We start from the raw sequence: 8,030 nt of genomic DNA, 5'->3' as shown, positions 1-8,030 counted from the left end.
TTTAGAAAAGATTCTGGTCATTCAGATTGACTTATTGGCGAAACATTGGACGATCTTTTGCAAGGACATCTTTTAATCGAAGCCATTCCTCACATCAAAGTGTTCCGGGAAGATGGCGTCTGGCACACACACGACAACAGGAGGTTGTGGTTGTTTAAAAAGCTTGAAGAACTTGGGAAATGTATCGAAGTTCCTGTCCAATGTGTTGGGACTGCTGCAAAGGAAAAACGTACAACTTCAAACAATGAATTGAAAGTTTTTTCAAAAGGTGACCCATTTTGTTTGTTTGTTTGCTTTATTAACGTCCTATTAACAGCTATGGTCATGTAAGGACGGCCTCCCATGTATGCAGTGTGTTGCGTGTATGTTGTGCGAGGTGAGTGTACTGGGAGACTGCGGTATGTTCGTGTTGTGTCTTCTTGTATAGTGGAACTGTTGCCCTTTTTATAGTGCTATATCACTGAAGCATGCCGCCGAAGACACCAAGCAACACACCCCACCCGGTCACATTATACTGACAACGGGCGAACCAGTCGTCCCACTCCCTGTATGCTGAACGCTAAGCAGGAGCAGAAACTACCACTTTTATAGACTTTGGTGTGTCTCGGCCAGGGGACAGAACCCAGAGCCTTCCTCACAGGGGCGAACGCTCAACTCAAGGCCAAAAGTGAGGCGGTGCCAAGGGAGGCATTAGGAAAGACCCAGGAGGAATTATATGGAGGATGGGGGATATGACTACGAAACTCCATCGTGCTTCACCAAAGAAACACAATAAGAAAAAGGCTAAGAGACGAATAAAAAAGGAAATAGGTATGTTCTCTCTTCTAGTGGAACACATTTATTTGATGATCTATTGAACAAACACATGTAGAATGGGTATTTCTTTTCGTTTTTTAATTCACACACAAAACAAATAATAAATCGTATCTACAAGATTACTGCATAACACGCATGGTGTAGTTACGAGTTTACTTTGTCGTAATAACGAGTCAAATCACTTTTTCATACGTGCTAGACAATGAAGTGACGTCATTATTACATGAGATGTCTATGTTTGATGAATTTGTAAGGACGGCCTCCCATGCATGCGGTGCGCTGCGTGTATGTCGTGCGAGGTGCTTTTTTAGGGAGACTGCGGTATATTCATGTAGTGTCTTCTTGTATAGTGGAACTGTTGCCCTTTTTATAGTGCTATATCACTGAAGCATGCCGCCGAAGACACCAAGCAACACACCCCACCCGGTCACATTATACTGACAACTGACGAACCAATCGTCCCACTCCCTGTATGCTGAGCGCTAAGCAGAAGCAAAAAAAAACCCACTTTTACAGACTTTGGTGTGTCTTGGCCAGGGGACAGAACCCAGAGCCTTCCTCACAGGGGCGAACGCTCAATTCAAGGTCAAAAGTGAGGCGATGCCAAGGGAGGCATTAGAAAAGACAAAGTCAGTTAGGAAGAAGAGAAAATATAAGATCCTAAATTTAGTCGCCTTTTACGATCGTGCAAGAGGGGCAGCAGGTACAATTCTATCGCCCTACCTGCGGGCTTCACGACGACGACGTCATTGATCTTGACGCTTTGTTTGTTTGTTTGATTAATCGACGTCCTATTAACAGCTATGGTCAATGAAGGACGGCCTCCCATGTATGTGGTGTGCTGCGGGTATGTTGTGCGAGGTGCGTGTTTTGGGAGACTGCGGTATATTCTTGTTGTGTCTTCTTGTATAGTGGAACTGTTGCCCTTTTTATAGTGCTACATCACTGAAGCATGCCGCCGAAAACACAAAGCAACACACCCCACCCAGTCACATTATAATGACAACGGGCGAACCAGTCGTCCCACTCCCTGTATGCTGAGCGCTAAACAGGTGCAGAAACTACCACTTTTATAGACTTTGGTGTGTCTCGGCCAGGGGACAGAACCCAGAGCCTTCCTCACAGGGGCGAACGCTCAACTCAAGGCCAAAAATGAGTCGGTGCCAAGGGAGGCATTAGGAAAGATAAAGTCAGTTAGGAAGAAAAGAAAAGATCCTAAATTTAGTCGCCTTTTACGATCATGCAATAGGGGCAGCAGGTACAATTCTAACGCCCTACCTGCAGGGATCTTGACGCATTGTGACATTCCATTGATGGCTGCGATTTGAAAATACTTCTATACTATTTTCATAATGTTTCGTTTCAGTATGGAAGAAAAAGAATCTTAAATTGGTATGTCAGGTGGACAGGGATATATCAACCTTCATGCAAGAATTAGGCCGTCAACCCTAGAGCATCGGGTTGACCAGCCAAAAACTTTCCGTCGGGTTGAAATATCCCTGTCCACCTGACAGGCCCATGTAAGATTCTATTAATCGTAAATACAAGTTAACGTTGTCGTAATTAAGACAAGAGGCCCATGGGCCTTAACGGTCACCTGAGTTAGAATATATAATAAAACCAATTAAAGACTTATAAACATTATATTCTGGGCCTTGAAGTTGATCAGTGATTTATAAATTTGACTTTTTAGACTAAGAAGAGTATTTGCTTCCATCAAACATGTGAACTTAGAAGTATTTTTTGAAATTTTAATCATTTTAACCCTGTTTGGTCCTGCCCCTCTGGTCCCCCAGGAGGTCATCGAGGACTGATATGGATGTTAAAATGCTATTTCTTAGGCTAATAATTCTAACCAAGTTTGACTCATTTCCTATGAAAATTGAGCAAAAATGCTCATTAATGTGTTTTTCCTACATAAATTATAGTAAACTTGACCCCCACCCCAAGGGGAAACATGAGACCCCAGGGTCATATAATTCACAATTTTTGTAAAGGACCTTACGACCTTTCTATCTATGAAAAGTATTTGATTATAACATTTCCAGAATTTCAGAACATTTTTGAAGTTTTAGCCTATTTAACCCCCTTTTGACCCCGCCCCTAAGGCCCCTGGGGGTCAGTCATAGAAAATATGTTAATAGGATTTAATGGCCTTCTCATACTGATAATTCTGACATTTGACTCATTTCCTATTACAAGTGACCAAATAATGCTCAAAATGTGTTTTCCCTATATAAACAAGGACATAGTCATTCAGATCCCCCGCCATTGGAGATATCAAAGCTGAAGTAAGTTTGATTGTGGACACTTATGTGTATGGAAAAAAACCCCAGGAAAAAGAAAGTTGAGCTAAAGAAAGATGGAGTATAATTCAAGTAGAGCGGGGCTGCAATTGTTGAATCAGGTATACAACCTTGACATTTATATTAGACTATATACACAAAGATGGGTGGAGTTTTGCAAAGTAACATTTACCATTTACCATGATATTTTCAGCAATGTTTCCATGGTAACGGAAAAAGTGCAAAAAATGAAAACCTAAAAATAGCAAAAGGTACTACTAGACCATAAAAAGAATGTGTCTATGAAGTTTCGTGGAAATATCTCTGCTGGTTTTAGAGTTATGCTCCGGAAATGAACCTGCTACAAAAATCTGCCATTTTCAGCAATGTTTCTATGGTACAGAAAAAAAACCCACAAAAAGTGAAAACCTGAAAATAGCAAAAGGCACTACTAGACCGTAAGAACAAAGTGTCTATGAAGTTTCATGGAAATATCTCTGCTGGTTTTAGAGTTGTGCTCCGGAAACGATTCTTACACAAAAATCTGCCATTTTCAGCAATGTTTCCATGGTTACAGAAAAAAGTACAAAAAGGGAAAACCTTAAAATAGCAAAAGGCACTACTAGACCATAAGACTAATGTGCCTATGGAGTTTCCGTGCATATAACTGGTTTTCCAGTTATGCTCCGGAAACGAACCTGGTACAAAAATATGATATTTTCAGCAATGTTTCCATGGTTACGGAAAAAATGCAAAAAATGAAAACCTAAAAATAGCAAAAGGCACTACTAGACCATAAGACCAATGTGTGTATGAAGTTTCGTGGAAATATCTCTTCTGGTTTTAGAGTTATGCTCCGGAAACCATTCGTACGGACGGACGGAACCCATTTGTATATCCCCTGCCAACTTCGTTGGGCGGGGGATAACTATAGTCAACTTAACCCCCTCCCCAAGGGGTAACTAGATACCCCAGGATCATATAATTCACAATTTTTGTAAAGGACCTTAAAACCTTTCTAATTATGAAGAGTATTTGATTCTACCACATCTGTGAGTAGAGAAGAAGATTTTTGAAATTTTACTCAATTTTACCTCCTTTTGACCCCTCCCACAGCCCCCTGGGGGGTGGGGACCATATAATTCACAATTTTAATTAGTCTTATGCGTTAGAAAGTTTGTGCAAATTTTCATTGAAATTGCTTCTGCAGTTTTGGAGAAGAAGTCGAAAATGTTAATTGTTTACGGACATACGACGCACGCACGACGATGGACAAAAGGCGATTAGAATAGGTCATGACCTAATTAAAGTTTATCGTAATAACGGGATAACTATGTGGCACATACACGGTTCTATTTAGGTCTGCAGTGTGTTTCATACCAGTTATCTAAACAAGTTATTTTAAGAATTTGTTTGATTAATTTAACGTCCTATTAACAGTCAGGGTCATGTAAGGACGGCCTCCCATGTATTAGTGTGTATGAAGTGCGTGGTGTGTGTTTTGGGAGACTGCGTTATATTCGTGTTGTTGTATAGTGGAACTCAAGCCCTTTTTATAGTGCTATATCATTGCACCATCTGAAAAAGTAATATCACTGAATCATGCTGCCGACGAAATGTAACTACTAGTTCACTGTCGTAATTGCAACTCAGTTTTATAGCATTTATCTAAAATGTTACATTAAAGATGCTGCACTGCCGACAGACCATAAATGATATTTATCAATTTAACAATAATTGGTGTCTTATCGTGTATATATATGCCTAATTAACAGAAAAAATAAAAATAAATGATTTATTTTCCTTTGATGCATGCACAATCAGTACATCATTCCATAAAGGATATAGTGCCCAGGAATTTTTTCGGGATGCAATTAATTATTTTAATATTTTTAACTTGAAGTAAAATTAGAAGCTCAAACTTTTCAAAGGTGGTAATGGTGTAAAGTAAGTAACTTTTGTAACTGAAGAAAAATGCTAAATCGTCTGATCCTGTCTTTGATAGTGAAAAAATAACATTTGTCAGCGGTGGAGCATCTTTAAGAAATTAATTCAAATATTTCAATGTAACTAAATTCTATCAAAATCAATTTTGGAACTACCATGAACCATTTAGAGTTACCGATGAAATGTATTTTATATTTCAGATGAAGACGTGAAATACTGGCAGTGAGATAAACACTAAGCCATAGCGGATCGGAATGGTTGTCCTGATGAATTAAAACACTGAACTGTTTGGTATGGATACAAATATGAATAGAAGCGACATTGGACATTCAATCTATTAAGTAGGTAAAAGTAGTGTGAATACGGTGTAAAATAATTTTTGAATATCTCTTTTCGTTTATATTGTAATTATAAAAAAAATTATGTATATATATTTTCCTTACCCAGCATGTGCTTTCTTTCTCCTTATTGGAGACTTATCTCGCTTGTTCCACGTTACAGAATTGGTGGCAGCGTTGGGACTTCCTGTGGGATTTCTGGGGTTTGTCGCACTACAAAGAGACAAAAATAGACATTCTGGTAGCTGTTCATAGAACGTTATTCTCCATCACGTCTCTTAAAGCATATATACAATCAACGATATGGGACAGCACACCCGTGCTGCAAATATAATCAAATTATATATCTCTTTGTATTTCTAAGGTATTTTTGTTTAATGAAGACTAAGAAATGATATTGAACGACTGTCTGGACCGCAAGAATCACTGTAGTTTTATAATGTAGTCACATAACCTAATTCCTAGACTATTACTTAAAACGTCCTCGACATTATCGGCTGTCGTCTAGAGCTTTCTAAATTATTTCGTCAAAGACATATATTCAGTAATTCTGTGACCATCTGACCTTGAAATCAATGGAAGTCAATTATCTGGACTGGTGGCGAAGAAAACAATCTCTGGTGTAATTCAAAAGTCAATAAATGGCACAACCAAATAACGAGGGGAATCGTTAGACACATACGTACCAATCTAAGCACTTAGCGATAATTACCAACATTTATCTGACTTCACAGTAAGTAGTATGTCTCTTCCATGAAGATAAATAGTAAATGTCTCTTCCATGAAGATAAATAGTAAATTAAAGAAAAATATTCAAATCGTGTTTTACGCCGCACAGGTATTTTATTTGAAAAAAAAAGAATATTTGGAATGCAATGTAATCCCCAATTTTCCATTCCTCGAAGACCTCCACTTTTCACACTCAAACACGCCACTGAAGACACTGAACAAGCACATCCCATATGTCACATTATCCTGACAACGGGCGAACCAGTCGTTCCACTCCCTTTATGCTGAGCGCTACGCAGTAGCAGAATCTACCAGGTTTTTTTTCAGACTATGTTGCGTCTGCCAGGGGATAGTCGGAGAGACCGCAGAGAGGAAGTTCTCTCTCGGTTCCGAACTGAACACACATTTTACACATTCGAATATATTGAATGGGGAGGATCCTCCTATATGCCAAGCATGTGATTCTCCTCTCACATTGGAGCATATTTTAGTGCAATGTATTAATTTTAAACACAAACGAGATAAGTATTATGATGTCTCTGACATGTACACTTTGTTTCATATCGTGACACACAATCAAAAGGGAACAAAGAAAAGATTTAGTCGCCTTTTACAATGATGCAATAGGGTACAAATAATGCCAAGTGAACTGCAGAAAATTCGCTTCCTTTTTGCCAGTCCAAGTGAACCGAATATATGTATAGATGGAAATACATTATTAGATGTACACCGCAACATAATACCGCTGAATTTTACTTTTTACTATCTGAAACGGAAAATTGGATGCATGCATGCGTATAAAAGCCAGAAAACAGCACTCGCTAGATGTACTGGACCGGAACAGACAATTGGATAAATGCCGGCTTATACTCCTATATTACGTATGTTGCCTCGAGAGGGAACTTACTTCTCGGGTTACAGGCGGCAATTATATATTATATCGTTTCAGATTGATTAAGCTCAGCGATTTGTGTCCTTCTGGCTGCTTCTTACAGGAATCAGGCGACGCGTTGAATATTGTTACAGACGGTTGTCGACAGCAGGAAGAAGAGTGTGCAAGGATAATCCAAAGGGTATTCTCGCCTTTTTGTCTCTGACTATTCCATTCGATTTACACGAAAACCGTGTATAATATGCAATGTATCCACTCCATCAATGGTTGGTAACTTTTTGTTTGTTGGTTTGATTTATTAACGTCCTATTAACAGCCAGGGTCATGTAAGGACGGCCTCCCATGTATGCTGTGTGTTGCGTGTATGTTGTGCGAGGTGCGTGTTTTGGGAGACTGCGGTATATTCATGTAGTGTCTTCTTGTATTGTGGAACTTCCTTTTTATAGTGCTATATCACTGAAGCATGCCGCCGAAGACACCAAGCAACACACCCCACCCGGTCACATTATACTGACAACGGGCGAACCAGTCGTCCCACTCCCTGTATGCTGAACGCTAAGCGGGAGCAGAAACTACCACTTTTATAGACTTTGGTGTGTCTCGGCCAGGGGACAGAACCAAGCCTTCCTCACAGGGGCGAACAATATCACGTGTATCACGTTTCAGTTTTCGTTTCTATGGTGCCATGCAGGTAAGGCTTTAGATTAGTACTTGCTGCTGTAATTATTTGATCGTAAAAGACAAAACCATAGCCTTTAAATACATTTTCTGCTCCTGTTTAGGGCTCAGCATAAAGGTGGTATACCAACTCTGGTTTGCCGATGTCAGTATACTATCGGATGGGTATGTCTTTGACGTCATGCTTCAGAGACAAAACTACGAAACAAAGGACAAGATTTGCAATATTACAAGGAGACGCAGCCTCCCAAAACATACAATTCACGCTTTCAGAACATTGCCGTCCTTCAATTATTCCAGCATTTAATATAATTTGCTAGTTTGTCCGACTACCTACATGATTTT

At 39.5% G+C, this 8,030-nt stretch overlaps 1 long non-coding RNA gene across 1 annotated transcript; it reads left to right on the top strand.

Annotated features, from left to right (window-relative positions):
- The first annotated feature begins 698 nt into the window (after positions 1 to 698).
- Positions 699 to 6,092, top strand: LOC138328963 (uncharacterized). The gene is made up of 3 exons (XR_011209383.1): positions 699 to 810; positions 5,249 to 5,389; positions 5,550 to 6,092. It is a non-coding gene; the product is annotated as an uncharacterized lncRNA (long non-coding RNA).
- Positions 6,093 to 8,030: the final 1,938 nt, after the last annotated feature.

Source organism: Argopecten irradians, chromosome 8 (assembly GCF_041381155.1).
Source record: "Argopecten irradians isolate NY chromosome 8, Ai_NY, whole genome shotgun sequence".
Lineage (NCBI taxonomy): Eukaryota > Metazoa > Mollusca > Bivalvia > Pectinida > Pectinidae > Argopecten > Argopecten irradians.
The sequence above is the reverse complement of the archived record's forward strand: the minus strand, read 5'-3'. Positions and strand labels throughout refer to the sequence as shown.